General features: G+C 38.8%; 1 long non-coding RNA gene across 3 annotated transcripts in view; it reads left to right on the top strand.

Moving 5' to 3' along the window:
- Nucleotides 1-15,500, top strand: part of LOC141942066 (uncharacterized) — a 29,567-nt gene extending 14,067 nt beyond the window's left edge. For 2 of the 3 annotated variants that reach the window (XR_012628509.1, XR_012628508.1), the window contains 2 exons: nt 8,276-8,373; nt 13,321-15,500. This is a non-coding gene — a long non-coding RNA (uncharacterized LOC141942066). Of the gene's footprint in view, nt 1-8,275; nt 8,374-8,515; nt 8,736-13,320 lie in introns of all 3 variants that reach the window. The other variant, XR_012628510.1, reaches the window with a different exon arrangement.
- The last annotated feature ends 263 nt before the right edge of the window (nt 15,501-15,763 follow it).

Here is a 15,763-nt window from a genome sequence, read left to right as displayed (position 1 = left end):
CTCTTGAACATAGCTGTAAAGCATGTCCTTTCCAGAACTCTTCTAGTGATTGCTACATATATAGGGTCTCTCCTCTTTTTGTGGGTGGTAGAGAAGGGAAAGGAAGAGTTCAAAGTGAAGAACAGGGGATTTTGTGATCATGGTGGGGCAGGCGATGCTCCAGACTCAGATGCAATGCAGAAAGGGGTGGCTGGAGGAGGGTGGAGATGGCTCCTCTGCATGCCAGGATGTTCAGCTCAGTTGCTGTTGTGTCTGGAGAGGGCATCTAGGCATTGTGCTGTGGGGTTGTACTGTGGGGTTGTTCAGTAACTAGTCAGCAGACCTGGACTTGGAGGTGATCTTAAGGTCAATCCTAAACACCAAAGGAAGCTTATCCTCCCTGCATTTATGATTTCATTAGGTTGTAATTAACTGTTATTAGATTTGGGGCATTAAAGCAGTGTGCTTGCATAGCAGCTAGAAAAATTTATCTGTTGGCCTGAAAAGAAAAATCTGCTGCTCTCAGAGACCCACAGACTGGCAGCTGGGGCACCACATACCTTGCTCTGGCAGCAAAAATAGTGGTGGGAGGCAAGAAATGCCAACTTCTAGATCTGGGCAATGTGTGAGCAGCCCAAGGTGTGAGCACTAACCCAGCCTGGAGGGAGAGGTGTGAAAAGCTTTTAGACAAAGCTCCCCAAATGCCAGATCTCTGTGATTAATCTGCCATGTGTGGTGTCTACTGGAGACCCAGCAAGCGAAAGACAATGATGAATCCTCATGTTATATGATTTTTAAATTATTATGGCATTTTAAAAAATGTTGTACTGATCAGAAGTTTCTATGTATTTTAGAAGGATTAAGTCTAGGAACATAAGATTGTGACCTCCAAAAGCTGTACATAGAGGAGGGTTGCGTTTGGCATGGCTGGGTTTTGTGTTTGGACTCGTCCCACCGAATACAGGAGGGGAGACTGGGGGATTGTCACAAACATACTCGACAGAAATATTAGCAGATTAAAAAAAGGGGGGGAATTCTGAATAAAAAGATAAAAAAGAGTGAGAAGAGATTTTTTTCATCTTGGAAAAGGAGGAGGGAGATGGTTCCGAGTGGAGTTTCCAAGACAGACGAGGAAGGCTCAGCTTACCAAGTTAGTTTTGGAGGATGGTCCTGAACAGCAATGCTCAGGAAGTGAACTTTTGCTGAATTTTGCTCTCAGCTTGCACAGCTGGGTGCCGGGGGAAATTCTAAATGACAGTTGAGGGAGGAGACTGGTTTCTGTGTTCTCTGTGGGACTTGTTTCCAACTTTATCATCATGTATTTCACTATTGCTTCACTGGGATGAAATTTACTCATCTTTAAGCTGTCTGATGATAAGAATCGTTACAAATGAATCTCAGAAGCATATGGCACATTTTTTTCCTGTGGAAATAATGAATGCAAGTAAAATAATTTATAAGAATAAAGCTTTCAGGAGTTCTGCCCTTGCTGACATCTAGGCAATCTCCCACTGAACTGCAAGGATCTGTTTGGGGCTGATTTCAGGTACCACAATGTGATCGTATATCTTTCTAAGTATATAAATATAAGATTGTAATTTCCTGTGGTGGTTGATAGCTAGTACCTCTTTGGCAAAGTGTACATCGTGGAGAGAGATCACCCAAAACTGGGTAACTTCAAATCATCATACTGGCAGAGTCCTACACTGTCAGCAACAGTTGCTGCTGCTGTTTTTCTTCCTTTACCCACCAAATTCTTGCTAAAATAAAACTTGTATTAAACAAACCTGAGCTCTCTGGACTTGAGTTGCTCTCCAAAGTCGTTATGAGTGTTGCCCAGCTCAGTTCACTGTATGACATAGCCTTTATTTAGCTCCTGCCAAAATTAACTCTGTTTAATTTTCTGTAAATCACAGTACTACATCTGAGTTTTTTGGGACTCTATTTCTTTACACTTCTTCCAAAGTCTAGGTCTACACTCTGGTTCTCTACCAAGAAAAAGGAGACAGATGTTAGATGAAAGGTGCTCTAGAGAAAAATTTGTAAGGACAATGGATATCAAAAGATGAGAGAGCGTTTCTGAGAGCAATTGGGCAACTGAACTCCAGAATGATACAATCTTAAAAAAATGCACCTTCTGTTTTCAGTTATAAAGAAACAAAACTGGTAACCTTATTTTGAACTTTTTTGTTTTTATACTTAGAGGTGCTATATTTAGGGGAGGAAGAGAGAAGTGATTTTATGCTCCAGCAAGATGCTATGTTTTTCATACAATACTTTCCTGTTCATTCTTCTTTGAATTTTTGTACATATAGTTTAGGTTTTTCGTTGCTCATACAAATGATTTAAAAGGAAATATTCTCCAACAAATCTCAGCTGTGCCTCTATTTCCTAGCATTTTAAAAAGAAAGGTCCTCTGTCTTGTATATTTACATAAAGCCTGAATGCCAGATTTGGAAGATGTAATAAAAATATGCTTTTCTGGGATTTGTTCTTAGGGAAAGAGAATTCCCCATGACCAAAAATACCCCAGTAATAAGCATTTGCTCTGTGCTGGCACCACTGTGACCTTAAATTATGAGCTTGCCCCCATTTGTAACCAGTTTCCCCTCTTTAAATGTACAGTTAAGTCATTTGTAAATATCATAACTAAATCTGGAAGTGTAATTTAGTGACTCTATTTGAGGATTAAGAAGAAGAATAACATTACTTAGAACCATATGTAATCTTTTCTGCTTTGTTTAATTTAGTTTCCGCTATGCATGCCTTATCTTACAGTCATTCTTCACTCCAGCTCACTTGATACATTTACAGTGTTGTTGATAGTACCATCAGAAAAATAGCTAAATGTTCATTTCTTTGCGAAACAAAATGTATATACTGTGAAGTGCATTGACATAACATTAGTGCTGTGGGATCATTGTCCCTAGGAAGGAAAAATGTTGCTAGATCATTCTGTTCATTTTCCAACTAGAGAAGATTTAAAACTGTATAAAGAAGGTATTAGATTTTACACTTGATCATACTAGCTGGCTTTATTAAACACTTGGAGCAACACTAGTTTCCTTTACCAAGAATGCCAAAGAATTGAAATTCTCTACTGAATACAGTCTGTCTCATGGTCTTTATTTCATTAAGGTGTTATTTTTTTTTTATTTTTTTTTTTTCAGTGGGACTGCCCCCCAGGTGCTGTGGGTATCTGATGTTTGATTTTTGTGCCAGAGTGACAATTGCTGATTAATTTGTACATCTTATTTTTCATTACAAGCCTCACAAGCTTTATTCTTGTTGGGCCCACCTTGTGGTCCCTTATGGTCATTGAATTCACACCTTCTTATTTCCTCCAGGCAGTATGGATGGTGAAATAATTTTAAAGTCCTGTGTAGCTGCTTTTGAAATTATTCCAACTGCTTTTTGAATCAAATAGTCTTAATTTGTAGCCTTAATTTTTATTCTTTTTCATGAAAGCCTACCCATTTCCATATGAACATATTGTACTGTCAATGAACATAGTTCTTTGTCATATACTTGGAAGCAACATGGGCCAGATCCTCACTTGGTGTAAATAGTCATAATTCTGTTGATTGTGTAGCACCATTTGAGCTTTGAGTGAAATTTTGCAGAGGACACCTTCACCCTTTGCTCGGTGTAGAGTCAAGGCAGATACACAAGAGGAAGTGCCTGAAAGATTACTGTGAACTGGGCAAAGCAAGGACATCTCCTAAAATAGCGGTGTCCCATGTCATCAACAGCTAGCTTTGGAAAATCTGAGAGTTAGGTAAAAGGAATACTTTGAAAACCAGGCTCTGGAGCTCAGCAGAGTTGACACAAAGCTGTTCCCAGCATTCCTTACCTCCCAAACTGCTCCTTTAGTAGTCTAATCCAATGCCCAGAAACAAATAGCCACACACAAGTAAATCCTCTGGCACAGCGGGAGCTAAGGAACAGAAATAGCTGTGTCTCAGTTACAAGAAGGATAGATCCTCAGCCAGCAGTGGCCCCCAACCCAGAAGACAAATTAAATACAGAGAGACAAAAATGAAAAAGAGGGAACAATGTTTCAATGGGGACAAAAAGACCAACCATCAAAAAACAGCTGTAAGAAAAATGACTGGGAAACACACACACATGCACATGCATGCACACACACATTGACACACAGGACCGGTCTCATAGTAGAACATGAAATATATATAAAAAAAGAATTTATTAGAAAGTTTCAGCCCAGTGTAAGATCCAGTTATCAGGTGGCCATTTTCCACAGTAATATCAAACAGAGATTCATTATGATCTAAAATCTTTGATTCTCCTTATTATTTCCTGTGTTTTCCTTTGAGATCTTCAGCTATCTTACATTAAAACCAGCAGGAAGACTCATGTTTCTTTTGGTAAGAGGTGAATCCAGGTTAATGTTTTCAAGTGGTCATGAGACATAACCATGTACCTGGAGTCCAGTCCAAGATTTTTAAGAAAATTTAGTGTTATTGACAAGGGAGGAAATATGAAAAGAAAGAAGCAATGTATCTCATTCCTGAATCAAGAGAACTGTTGTCAGGATTGCTATAGTCTTGTTGTATCTACAAAGCAATTTGATAGACACTGATCATTGTGCAGGTAGTGTAAAAATTGTACCAGTGATTTTACACTCTTACAACATGTGGAAAATTGTGCCAGTAGAACTGGAAGTGAGACTGCTATCTAACTAAATATCAGGATGAATTATCTGGTATTCAATAGTAAAATTAGTTTTAATTAAATTTAATTTTAACAATAGAAATTAGTTGTTCCACTGGCCACAGGACTGAAGAGTACTTTATAAGAACACCTAATCAACAGGAGTTCTAACACTGGAATTGGCATACGGGAAACATTTGTCAACATGTAATTAGGACTCAATCCAACACTCATTCAAATAAACTTTCCATTGAGTTTAATAAGAAATATATTAAACTCTGGACACCATAGTTCACCATAATGTAGTATCTCTGCTTTTAGAATTTGGCACCAGATCAAATTCTGTAATTTAGCTTACAGATTTGCTACAGGGAGTGACCTTACCCATATTATGTGGTATGACAGCCACAAAACAGCTGCTATCAACTTCGAAGAATGGTAGCTTTATAAGCTGGGAAAACAGTTTGTCATGGTAGATTGTTATATTGAAGTAGATATAAGTTCAGGAAACATGGCAAAAAGATAATTGCCCAGTAAAAAAGGCACAGAAACTCTTTGGTTTCCTACCTGTGCAAAAACCCCATCAGTTACAATGACTAAATAGTCACTCTGAGGAAATTTTTCAACGCTGCTCACGTGGCATGAAAATTCAGAGGCATGTCTTTGAAGTTTTTTACATTCCTCATTCTCACAGTAATTGCTAGCTTAGTAATCAACAGATAAATCAATTATTCGTATCAGCAGGAAGGGAAATATCTCCTTTATAATCTTAGTTTAGTGCAAGTTCAAAAAATGACTTATTTTCAATAAATGTAGCCAGTGTGCAGTCCACACCTCTGTGAATATAACAACTGTACTTGGGATTTCTGTGCAGTTCTTCCGTAGGATTGGACAGTCTTCCAAACTCAGTGTTTAAGCCAGTGCTTGTCATACTTTGGTGCATGGAAATTGGTATCTCCATGGAAAATGGCTTCATTTTTTTTTCTAGGCCACCTACAACTACATTCTTCAGAAAGTCACGGCATTTTTTCAGCACTTAAACATCTGCTGTGTAACTGACACTAGCTGCCTACATAATCTTATTAATGCTATTTTGGCATGTGTCCTCTCAACCTATTAAAATGACAATTGCTGGAGACAGCAGCCACACAGGCTGACCAACAGGAAAGGTTTGCAGCGCAGATATCTACAGCTGAGCCAGTTGTAAAGGCTTTTTTATAGCCAGTGGGGAGAAATGGGCACTTTTAGGTTGTGATTCATCTCACCCTACAGTAGACAGCTAAAATAAGGCAGATAAACTCTGTCTTAAAATTGTGTAGTGACATAAAAGAAACTGAAGGTGACTGGCTTTGATATAGGTGCTCACACTGTTAATAGATGGAGTTAAGTGAGATGAATCTTGCCCTGCTGGAGGGATTTTGACCTGGCAGCACTTAGCATCTCCCTCTGATGCCAAGCAACCAACAGTAGCACAGTAATATTATATAAAATATTGTGTCTAATATTTTTCATACAGAGAGAAGATTTTAATTTACTTTCTGGTCTCGTGACCTGCTGTAGGTTTGAGTCACCAATAAAACCTCCTTTACTGTAAAAAAGTGCGTTTCTGAGGTCTTAAGAAAAAGTGTATTATTAAGTCATCATTTGTAAAAATTACCCCTGTAAATAAAGATAGGACGATAAATAAGGATAACATAAGCAATTGCTGCTGTCTCTTTAAATGACTTATTTACCAAAACCCAAAATCATTTAAACCGTTTGCCTGTCTCAGGGACTGAGTAATGCATGTGGAATTATCAGTTTAGTCTTATCTCGGTGTGCGCTGAATGGTGATGAGTGTGTTCTTACTTTATAGTCATAGTGCAGGAAAAATTTGTGTGCGCCGAAGTCCATGCTGCTGCCCTAGGGTGCTAACAGAGTCTGAAGAAGTTAGTTTAGAGCTGGCTTGGGTGTTTCAGTGCTATCTTTAGTTACCTCTGTAATGAAGTGGAGAGGCGCTCTAGGAAGAATGGGGTACCTGGGTGTACTCAAATGGGAAAAGTGTCTCAAATGTATACTTTTCATGGAGCGGCTATGAATGTTGAATGATGGTATTTGTGAATTAAAATATTACATCTTGAGAAAAAAAAAAAAAACAGAGGTAAATATTCTTGAGCCATTAAAACCTGATTGGAAGAAAATCCTTTCTGCTAATGACAATCAGGTCTTAGCTAGTCTCTTGCAAAAACCTAGAGTGAATAGATTTGTGATTGCTGTGGACAGCCAGTAAGAATTATGCAAAAGTTCTGTCTTTAAGTGAAGAATGGATGATCACATCCAAGCATATTGGGCTGAAGTGTTTCTTATTCCTTTTAGTGTCAGGTTACTTATAGCACATCTTGGAAATAACCATACTGTGCTTATGAAGAATCAAACTTCACACACCTACTGGTGGATTGGCTTCTGCCTAATTTCTGTAGGCTCTATGAATAAATTAGCATCCATGCTCAGGCTGGCTTCTTTAAGAGCACTTTGAAGTTCAAACCATACATAGTTCTCAGATTTATAGGTGGAAGACGAATTTGAGCTTGAGTGCGGGCTACAGCCACATTTGGCTGTCATTGTTACTGCAAATGTGCCCCAAAATGTGGTTGATGCCCCAATACCCACAACGATTTTCCAGGACTTGTCTTGCTGCTAGAGGATTTGGGCTTTTCTTCTAGATGTTGCACTGCCATCTGATGAGCAGGTGTCCTGTGCATGAGAAATGGTAGCAGCTAAATGAGCTTTGCAGGGGTTAATGGTATTTTTAATAGATCTGCCTCCTGTCTAGGTGCCTGAGAAGAAAAATCTACAGGAACTCAAGAATTAATTACTTCTGATGCTGAGAAGGAGTGAAATTGAAAGGGTGATCCCAGAGAAGGGAATACAAAGATCTAATTACTAGATTGTAAAGCTAAAAAAGAGCACTGTGACCATCTGATCCTATGTAGCAGAGGTCATAGGTCTTCCCTGAATTAATTTTTACTTGAAATTGGGCATTTCTTTTTAAAAGCCATCCAATGCTGATTTATAAGTTTATAGTCATGGAAAATCTTGCAGACATCTTTAAGCTGTGTCAGTGATTAATCATCTTCACTCTTGGGAAAAAAAAAATGCATAGCTTTATTTTTGGTCTGAATTTGTCTGATTTCAACTTCCATGAATCTCAACTGTGAGTTGTTATGGAACATATTGAGTCAATTTCCATTCTTTTACTCTTCTTCCAGCAAAAGATATGGTTCTGTTTTCCTTGGACTATCTACATTATTTTAAGGTCATCAAGAGAGAGAAATGAGAGAGAGAGAAAAGGAAAGAAAGAAACAAACTGATGGTTAGTGCCAGTAGGAGACTTGGGATTTCTTGCTCTGTCACTCTCCACCAATCTGACAGAAATAACTCAGAGCCACATTTTGGAGAGGTGTTAAGCACTTCACGAGGCAGCAGCAGGTATGCAGGAAGCATTTAAAAGCAACTCTGCACCCAGCTCCTTGTGTTTCTCGTGGGCCTAGGCACGTCTGAAAACCCAATAACAATGCTTTGATACTGAACAATTCTCGCCCCACCTTCCCCCCCTCTGCAACCTTTAATTTCTCTTTTTCAGTTGCCCAACGAAAATCTCTGTAGAAATGGAGAAGAATGCTGTAAGGTTAAACATTACAAGACTGGGAGGTGTCCACGTGCAGGAGAAAAGAGGACTGTGTAAGTATGTAAGATAGATGTGAGTGTTGGTTGGTAACTGTGCAAAGGAAGGATCACTTCCATATCATACTTCTGGCTGGGAATCTCTGAAATCCAGAGCTTTTTCTGAGCTGTTGTAACCCCCTGCTCAACCATCCATTAGCTTTCTGAACACCCCAAGGAAAGAATATTCTTTTGTCTGCTGATCCACACCATGGATTTGGAATCTGCTCCATGACCCTCTGAAGTCGGCAGAAAGGCACTTCTGGATGGCAGTAGGCCCTGGGTGGCCCTTTTCCCCGTCATATTCCCCTGACGTCCTCCCACTGAGGTATGCTTCTTGCAGCTAATCATTGGGGCAGTCTACGTTTCTTGGCTGGCTGGTGAGTATTTGAACTTCAGTTCTCACTCTTGGGACCTGCAACCGTAATTCTGTCATGGTAGCAATTCCAAGTCTAAAGACAGCATAACTAATGTGACTGTTTTTCAGGTGGGCTCAAAGAAATGAGCTCAGGTGTGACTAGATTGTTCCAGTCAAGTTTGCTAATTTTCTCTCTCTTTCTCTTGTCCTCTTTTCCTTCTCTTATTTTTTTTCCTTTTTTTTTTTTTTTCCCCCCCTCTCTTTCATTCTTTTGAGAAGAATAATCTTGCTCTTGGATTTGAAGAATTCATTTGTTGATTCTCTTTAATGAAGTTCCACCACTTCTAGTGAGAAACAAGGGCTGTAATATTTGATGGAGATTTTGTGATTCTAAGAATGACTTTTTTGAATAATCTGACACTACATTTTCCTATTTAAATACTAGAACTGAATCTGAAATGAAGAAGTTCATATGACAACTAGATGCTAAAAGTTCTCAGAAAGGAAGTCTGATAGGAAATATAGAAATTATTTAGAACAAGAAGACATTAGTATGGACCTGGTAAGGATCTAGCATGAATGGGGATTAGCAATTAAGATCATTTCTTGTTTTTTCCTCTTCAATTTTCAATCTGAAGGAAATGCTGCTTTTATAGCTTTTAGCTCAGCTGTTTCATTTATCTGCGTTGTGCTGCAATGATAAAAATAAGGAAAAGGATGTTTTGGGTTTTTTTTTGCCAACTCTTTTTGTTGTGAACTGCCTTTGATTATGAAGCGGAATGAATTATTGATTTTTGACTGCTCAGGATTATCAAAAATAGTGCATTCGTGCTGTTTCTTTTCATATATATTAAACACAAGTAAGTTTTAGGGCTATTTTATGGAGAAACTTTGTGGGCACTCAAAGACATCTGAAATCCTGCCTACTCTTCTTAGTCCCTCTTGATTACTCAGGAAAAGGTCCTGTTTTTCTTTAATGGGAGCCTTGCCTGGGAATCAGCTTCAGGATGAAGGTCTGTCTTTTTATTCAGCATTTTGTTGGAGTCCAGTTAATTAATATTGCAAGATAGTATTAATACTTTGCTGTAGAACTTGTCAATCCAGAGAAAGCAAGTCTGACTCACTGGAAAATATCCCCATGAGAAAGAGAATTTCACAACTGCCTATCTGAATGTACGGAAAGATAATGCTACGGTTCAGACTTTCCCTCCAGAGAGAGACTGTTCTTCAGGAAAAGTCAAAACAGAGACATGCTCGAAGTAGGCTCAACAGATTTTACAAGATATGACATAAACGACAAAGAATTTCTAGCAGTGGCTCTCTGCAGACAGATTTATGGAAGATAGAGGGCTTGAGGATTAAACTCTCTGTTGGCTGGGGTGAGACAACCTCATTATTTTGTCCAGCTGGAAAAGTGACTAGTAGCAAGGTCCATCTCAAGAAAATTAATCTATTTAAATGGTGCAATGCTATCTTCAGCTGCCAGTGCTGGGGTGACACTGAACATAAACACTCATGGATTGTGGCTTGCATTGATATCCTTAAGAGAACAACAAGAAGCATGAGGGAAATGGTACCAGGTGTTAAATTCATCACCTCAGAAACTGAAGAAAGTGAACAAAAAGTAAATTGAAGGGATGACTTTGTACAGCAGCAGCTACACAACTGTAGGCCACCAGCAGGATGCATTCAATATATGAAATGAAGATTAATGCTACGTTTAACCCAATTAAATATTTTTGATATAAAACACACTGAGAAAAATATACCTCAGAAATTTTCACTGCTAAAATTGTGTTTTATATTCCATACACTGCTGGTTTTTATTTTGCATTTTCACTGAAAATCATGCAGCCAAACAGATCTCTGCTGGCATCTAGAAGATTCGTGTGGAGAAACAAGGAGCTGGAAGGATAGGATGGGAGAATTATATGAGTAAAAATAAATGGGGAAAAGTTCAGTATAATGACATTTTAAAAAGATGCAGATGAACCTTCACTTCAGATGACATGCTTTTTTTTATTATAATTTAAACAAAACCACTCTGAAAAACATGAAGATAATTATTTGTGCAATTTTTTTTAAGTGTCACCTGACAGAATGTCTAAAGTATAACTAATTTACGGAGACAGAACCAGAAGATGCTAAGGAGAAACACATTTTCTTAAAAGTAATGTTGAAGGTCATGTCCTGAATATATTTGCATATCTGTTTCTTTCTAGCACAACTGTGGGCAGAACTGACTCATTTCAATACTGGGATGTTGATATTGAAAACTCTTGCCTATTTTTTGCTTCTGTGAGTAGTTCTGACGGCTTCTGTGTGGCTATCCACAGTGGTGGAGGGCAGTGTTGTCCTGCTCCAAACCATGCAGCTCTCTAAATACCTATGAAAGTTGTACATTGTTCTCCCCAGTGTTCCCTCTCCTACATATTCCCTGGTAGGAAATGCTTCTCTAAGGATCATCCTTGGAGGCCACTCAAGAGTACTACCATCATGGTGATGCAATAGGGACACATACTCTTTTCTCTGGCTTATTTCCATGATGGCAATAGTAAAGGTAATGTGTGTGGTTCCATTTGGTCAGATGTCTTTACCCCATAGGAGATGAAACATTGCAGATTGATGGAAGAGTTGAACTGCTTTTGGGTAAGCTTATAAGCTTTGACAGTAAGCATGTCTGCTACTGTTTTGGGGGGCTTAGGAACCTCTAACCACCACCATACCCCTAAGACACCACCATACCTCTAAGGTATGGAGGGTTACTGCTGCAGGGGGATGGAGTCGGGGTGGGGGCACAAAAAATCCAGATTTTTCATTCACTACTGCTGGGATTGGACTGACCTAATGCTGTAGAAAAGGGATAAGTCCCCAAATCAACTTTTTTGTATACAAACAGGGAAATGTAATGTACAGGATTTCGTCCATGTGCTTATCTGAGGGTAATGATGTGGAACAAATATAACGAGTCGTTTCTCTTTTGAAAATGATTTACAGACCTTAATTAAAATGTTTTGCTCTTACCTACTGCTCTTCATCAATAAACCCCAAAGTGTCTGATGAAAAAACATTGGTATTATTACCCCCATTTTATAATGCAAATATCAAGGTCTGGGTGTCATATGGGCTAGAGTCTATAATTTCTTTAGCTGGAGTAGAGGAGTGTATTGCTTCAGAGAACTGAGTCCAGCTTTATTTAACCAAGGCCAAAGGCAAGTCACAAGCTGTTTTAGGTTTATAATAAAAATTTCCTGGTTTTCAACTCTTTGCTCATTCCACTCAACCATACTGGCTCTCTGAAGTGCTAGTGGTGCGGAAGGAAGAAGATGCTTTATGATCCTTGATGACTATAATGTAGCAAATAAAGCTCTAGGGTGCTTTCAAAATCACAGTGATCTCGTGGGGTGGAAAATTAATCATGCTGCAGCTACTGGAGAATATATTTTTTTTACATTAGCTGCTTGGGTCTTTTTCCAAACCAGAAGATGATAAAGCGCTTCCCACTACTGGATGAAGACAAAAGAGAGTGTCATCAACACAAACAGTAAAATAAGCTGAATAAGCTTGTTTGGACTCCTGGTTACTAATCTAATTCTTTTATAATCATTTTTTGGCTCTAGAAACAAGAACTATTTGCAAAATAAACAGATTCCTTTTTTGAAATGCCCCAGTCAGATTGTTGCAAATGTTGAATCTCAAATCCTTGATCTAGTCTCTCAAACTTAGCTGCCAATCTTCCCTACTACAGAATGTTGGTATATTCTGTATAAATGTATAGACAAACTTTTGGAAAGTGCTTAAAAGTTTTTCCCTGCAGTCAGTGTGTATCAGTAGATGCAGCTAAAATAAAACACAGACAGTGGTTTGAGGTTTTTTGAGACTCCCAATATTCCTACTGCAAAAATCTTAGTAAGTTTTTGGTTTTTCCACTTCTTTCTCACAGACTAAACAGAGATGTTTCCAGAGACCTCTTTCATATTGCAAATAATGGGGAGCCCCTTTATGGTTTTAGGTTAATTCACAAATGCACAGGTTCATATTCACAGGGTTTATTTTCCAGCTGAAAGCTTGCCCTTATGTAATTGATCTGATTATTATCTAAATAATCTGGGGTTTCCGGCATGGTTGCAGTCTCCTTGTAAACCTGTAACATTCCCCTTTTCATAGGCTGCAGCAGTTCACAAGCACTAGAATTTCACATGCTCTGAGCAAGGTCAAGGTTAGCATTTTCCACCCTGGAGCTGTTACATCACTGCAGGCATAAAAAAATGGAAATCGTGTAGTTTTCACAGCAAAGCCAGCTCTCTGGTTCTGCAGTGTTGCCACCCTTTCATCACATTGCACCTCTGCCACCTTATTGTAACCTGTAAGTCAAAACCTAGGTCAAAAGCTAATACTGAACTTATAAGGGAGGATAATTTTCTTTGACTAGCATCTGCCTTCAACTTAATGGAGTGCTTTTTCTTAAGACAAAATGGAGCCCTGTTGCAAAACAATTGATATTTACCTGTTATTTGAATTTCAGCAATGGAAGAATCTTTCTATCCTAATCAAAATGCTAGGACTGGGGCTCTATAGTAACTAATGATTTTCTCTTTTAATTGCAGTCTGTTCGTCTCAAGAAGCTGCTGCACATCATCACCTCTCTCCACTCCCTGGCACCAGACCACTTCCACTGCAGGCTCCTACTAAGCGGGAAAACTGGGCATTCAACAAGAACAACTTAAAATAGGAGGAAACAAATGATCATGAAATGAAAAAAGTACCAAAATAAACACACTCAGAAAAGTCTGTCGGTCATCATTAGGTTTTTCAGCTCTTCTCATGCAAGGCTACAACATTTGCTGGAGTGTGCTGAGGACCTGTACGCAGGAGAAAGGTCAAGAATAATTGTGAGGGTTAGCACCCGCAGAGTTATAAAGGTTCCCATGAAATATTTTGTCTTGCATCCAGCTATTTCCTGACATAAATTGGGTACAATCCTTGTTAGCCCACTGCTCTACCACAAATTTAATTTGGAGGCTCATGAAACAACTCAGCAAGATGAAAAAACTGAATCATAAGAAAAATAATTTTTAAGATAAATTTGTATTTTTGTAACATATGGATGCAGAACAAGAACTCAGGATGCATTTTATTACAGACTTCTCTTTGTGAAAATTAAAAAAAAGCAGTTCAAACTGTCTAAAATGTTACGGTGGTCTCTGAATTGCTACTATACGGACTATTTTCACTATATATCATGTCCTTCATGCTTCTCAGAAGTGCAGATGGTCTTTGGAGTTGAATAAAGAGCTTGTAGCTCTTTGTCATAGCTTAGAAGTAAGCACAGTCTAAGTGCAGACCCTTATCTATGGTCTTGTGGCTACCTTTGTTTATTCCCATTTATTAAGTATAAGTGAGTCAATTAAAGTCTCTGCCCCAGTGCCTGCTTATTTGGTCAACCTCTTTCATTGTGGTATCCGACCCCCTAAGTATTCAAAACTAAGTAGAGCAGTAATAGTCTCACTGAACCCTTCATCTACTCAAGGAAACGTGGTTGCTTTAGTAGATGTGTTGCTGCTTGAGTTCTTGTTGGGGTAGGTTCCCAGCTGTGTGTGGTCCCTGAACAGTTTCCAGTCCTCCCTAGGACGTGGTGTCCCCATTCACTTGTGTTTCCACAGAAAAGTAGATGTTCTTGGACAGCCATTAGTGGGGAGGGAAGGAACTGCTAATTAGAGTGAAATCCAGGAAGGACTTTAAGTGTCAAGACAATATTTATTCTACTTAGTGCAGTGCAGTGAGCAAGTGCAGAGGATAAAAGCCTCGGATGGCTCTTGTAGTGACTTCTGTTGCTGTCTTCTTTTAAAAGAAAACACGACAGGTTTCTAGGATAGAGCTGTGATAGGAAAGCTTGTGGAGAAGTAAAAAAGCTTTCCTCTCTAAGTGTGGTTCAGTATCTGGACTCATGCAATATTCAATCCCATTTCAAATGCAAATTAGTGTTTTTTATGCTGTCATTGGATGAACTTCCAGAAGCACAAGGAGCACAGAAGACCTCTAGGGCTGAAGAGATACTTAACAACCTGAGGTGATACTGTGGAAAGTATTTGTTTTGCTTGAAATGTATCTCATCAGCATCACCCTAATCTATATAGTCAACAGTTTTAGCTGTTTTCCCTCCAGGTATATACTGAAAAATATAGACAATGATATTGTGATGTGAGGCAGAGAGAAACTTGAGCAGCAGCGTGTACCACTGTCATTCTGGTCCCATCCCTGTGGTATCTGTCTGTCTCTCCTCTTTACTCTATACAGATGTTGAATAATGCTGGAGATAGGATTGTGGTTGAATGGAGTTTGCCACTAAGGGCTCTGGAGAACTGAAAGGAAGGATCTGAGACATTGCAGGACATCTTTTTTAATTTCTGCTGTCTCCTGGCGGTGAAGTAAAGTACAATGCCAGTAAATAACAAGAGTCTGCAATAATTTGTCCTTCAGTGACACAGAACTTTTCTCTCAAAGTTGCTCAATATGCCATTTTCTTTCTCAGGCTCTTGTGATACTATATTGGATTTCTGTTTCCTCCCCACTTCCAATTAATGCAAGATGAGCCTTTTTTCAAAGGCCCTGTGGGAGTTAGGCACCCATTTCTCAGCAATTTTCCATTTGAGCTGGCACCAAATTTACTTAGACAATTCTTGAAATCTCACCCGTAGAGTTTGATCGTTAACTAAAGAGTCCTCATTGGAAACTATGATTATTACAAAGGTTACCAGCAATAAACATTACTTTGTTATGCCTGTGACGTGTGTGCAGTTGATTCATAACAATAATGACACTTTTCACCTAGGTAGCACTTTTCATCTGAACTGAAGGACCAGAGTCAATATTTCCATTTTGCTGGTGTTTCATATAAATCTCTGCATTTGTCATTGACAAATGAAAGAGCTTCAGAAATGTTTTCCCCATCATTTGTCTCTTGGAACATAAACCAAACAAGGAAAGTTCATGTTGTATCACAAAGAGTAGGAAAAAACCTGAGTTTGTTGGCTCGGAGAACTTAGTTAT

This window comes from Strix uralensis, chromosome 4, assembly GCF_047716275.1.
Source record: "Strix uralensis isolate ZFMK-TIS-50842 chromosome 4, bStrUra1, whole genome shotgun sequence".
NCBI classification, from domain to species: domain Eukaryota; kingdom Metazoa; phylum Chordata; class Aves; order Strigiformes; family Strigidae; genus Strix; species Strix uralensis.
This window is presented reverse-complemented; position numbering and strand designations above follow the sequence as displayed.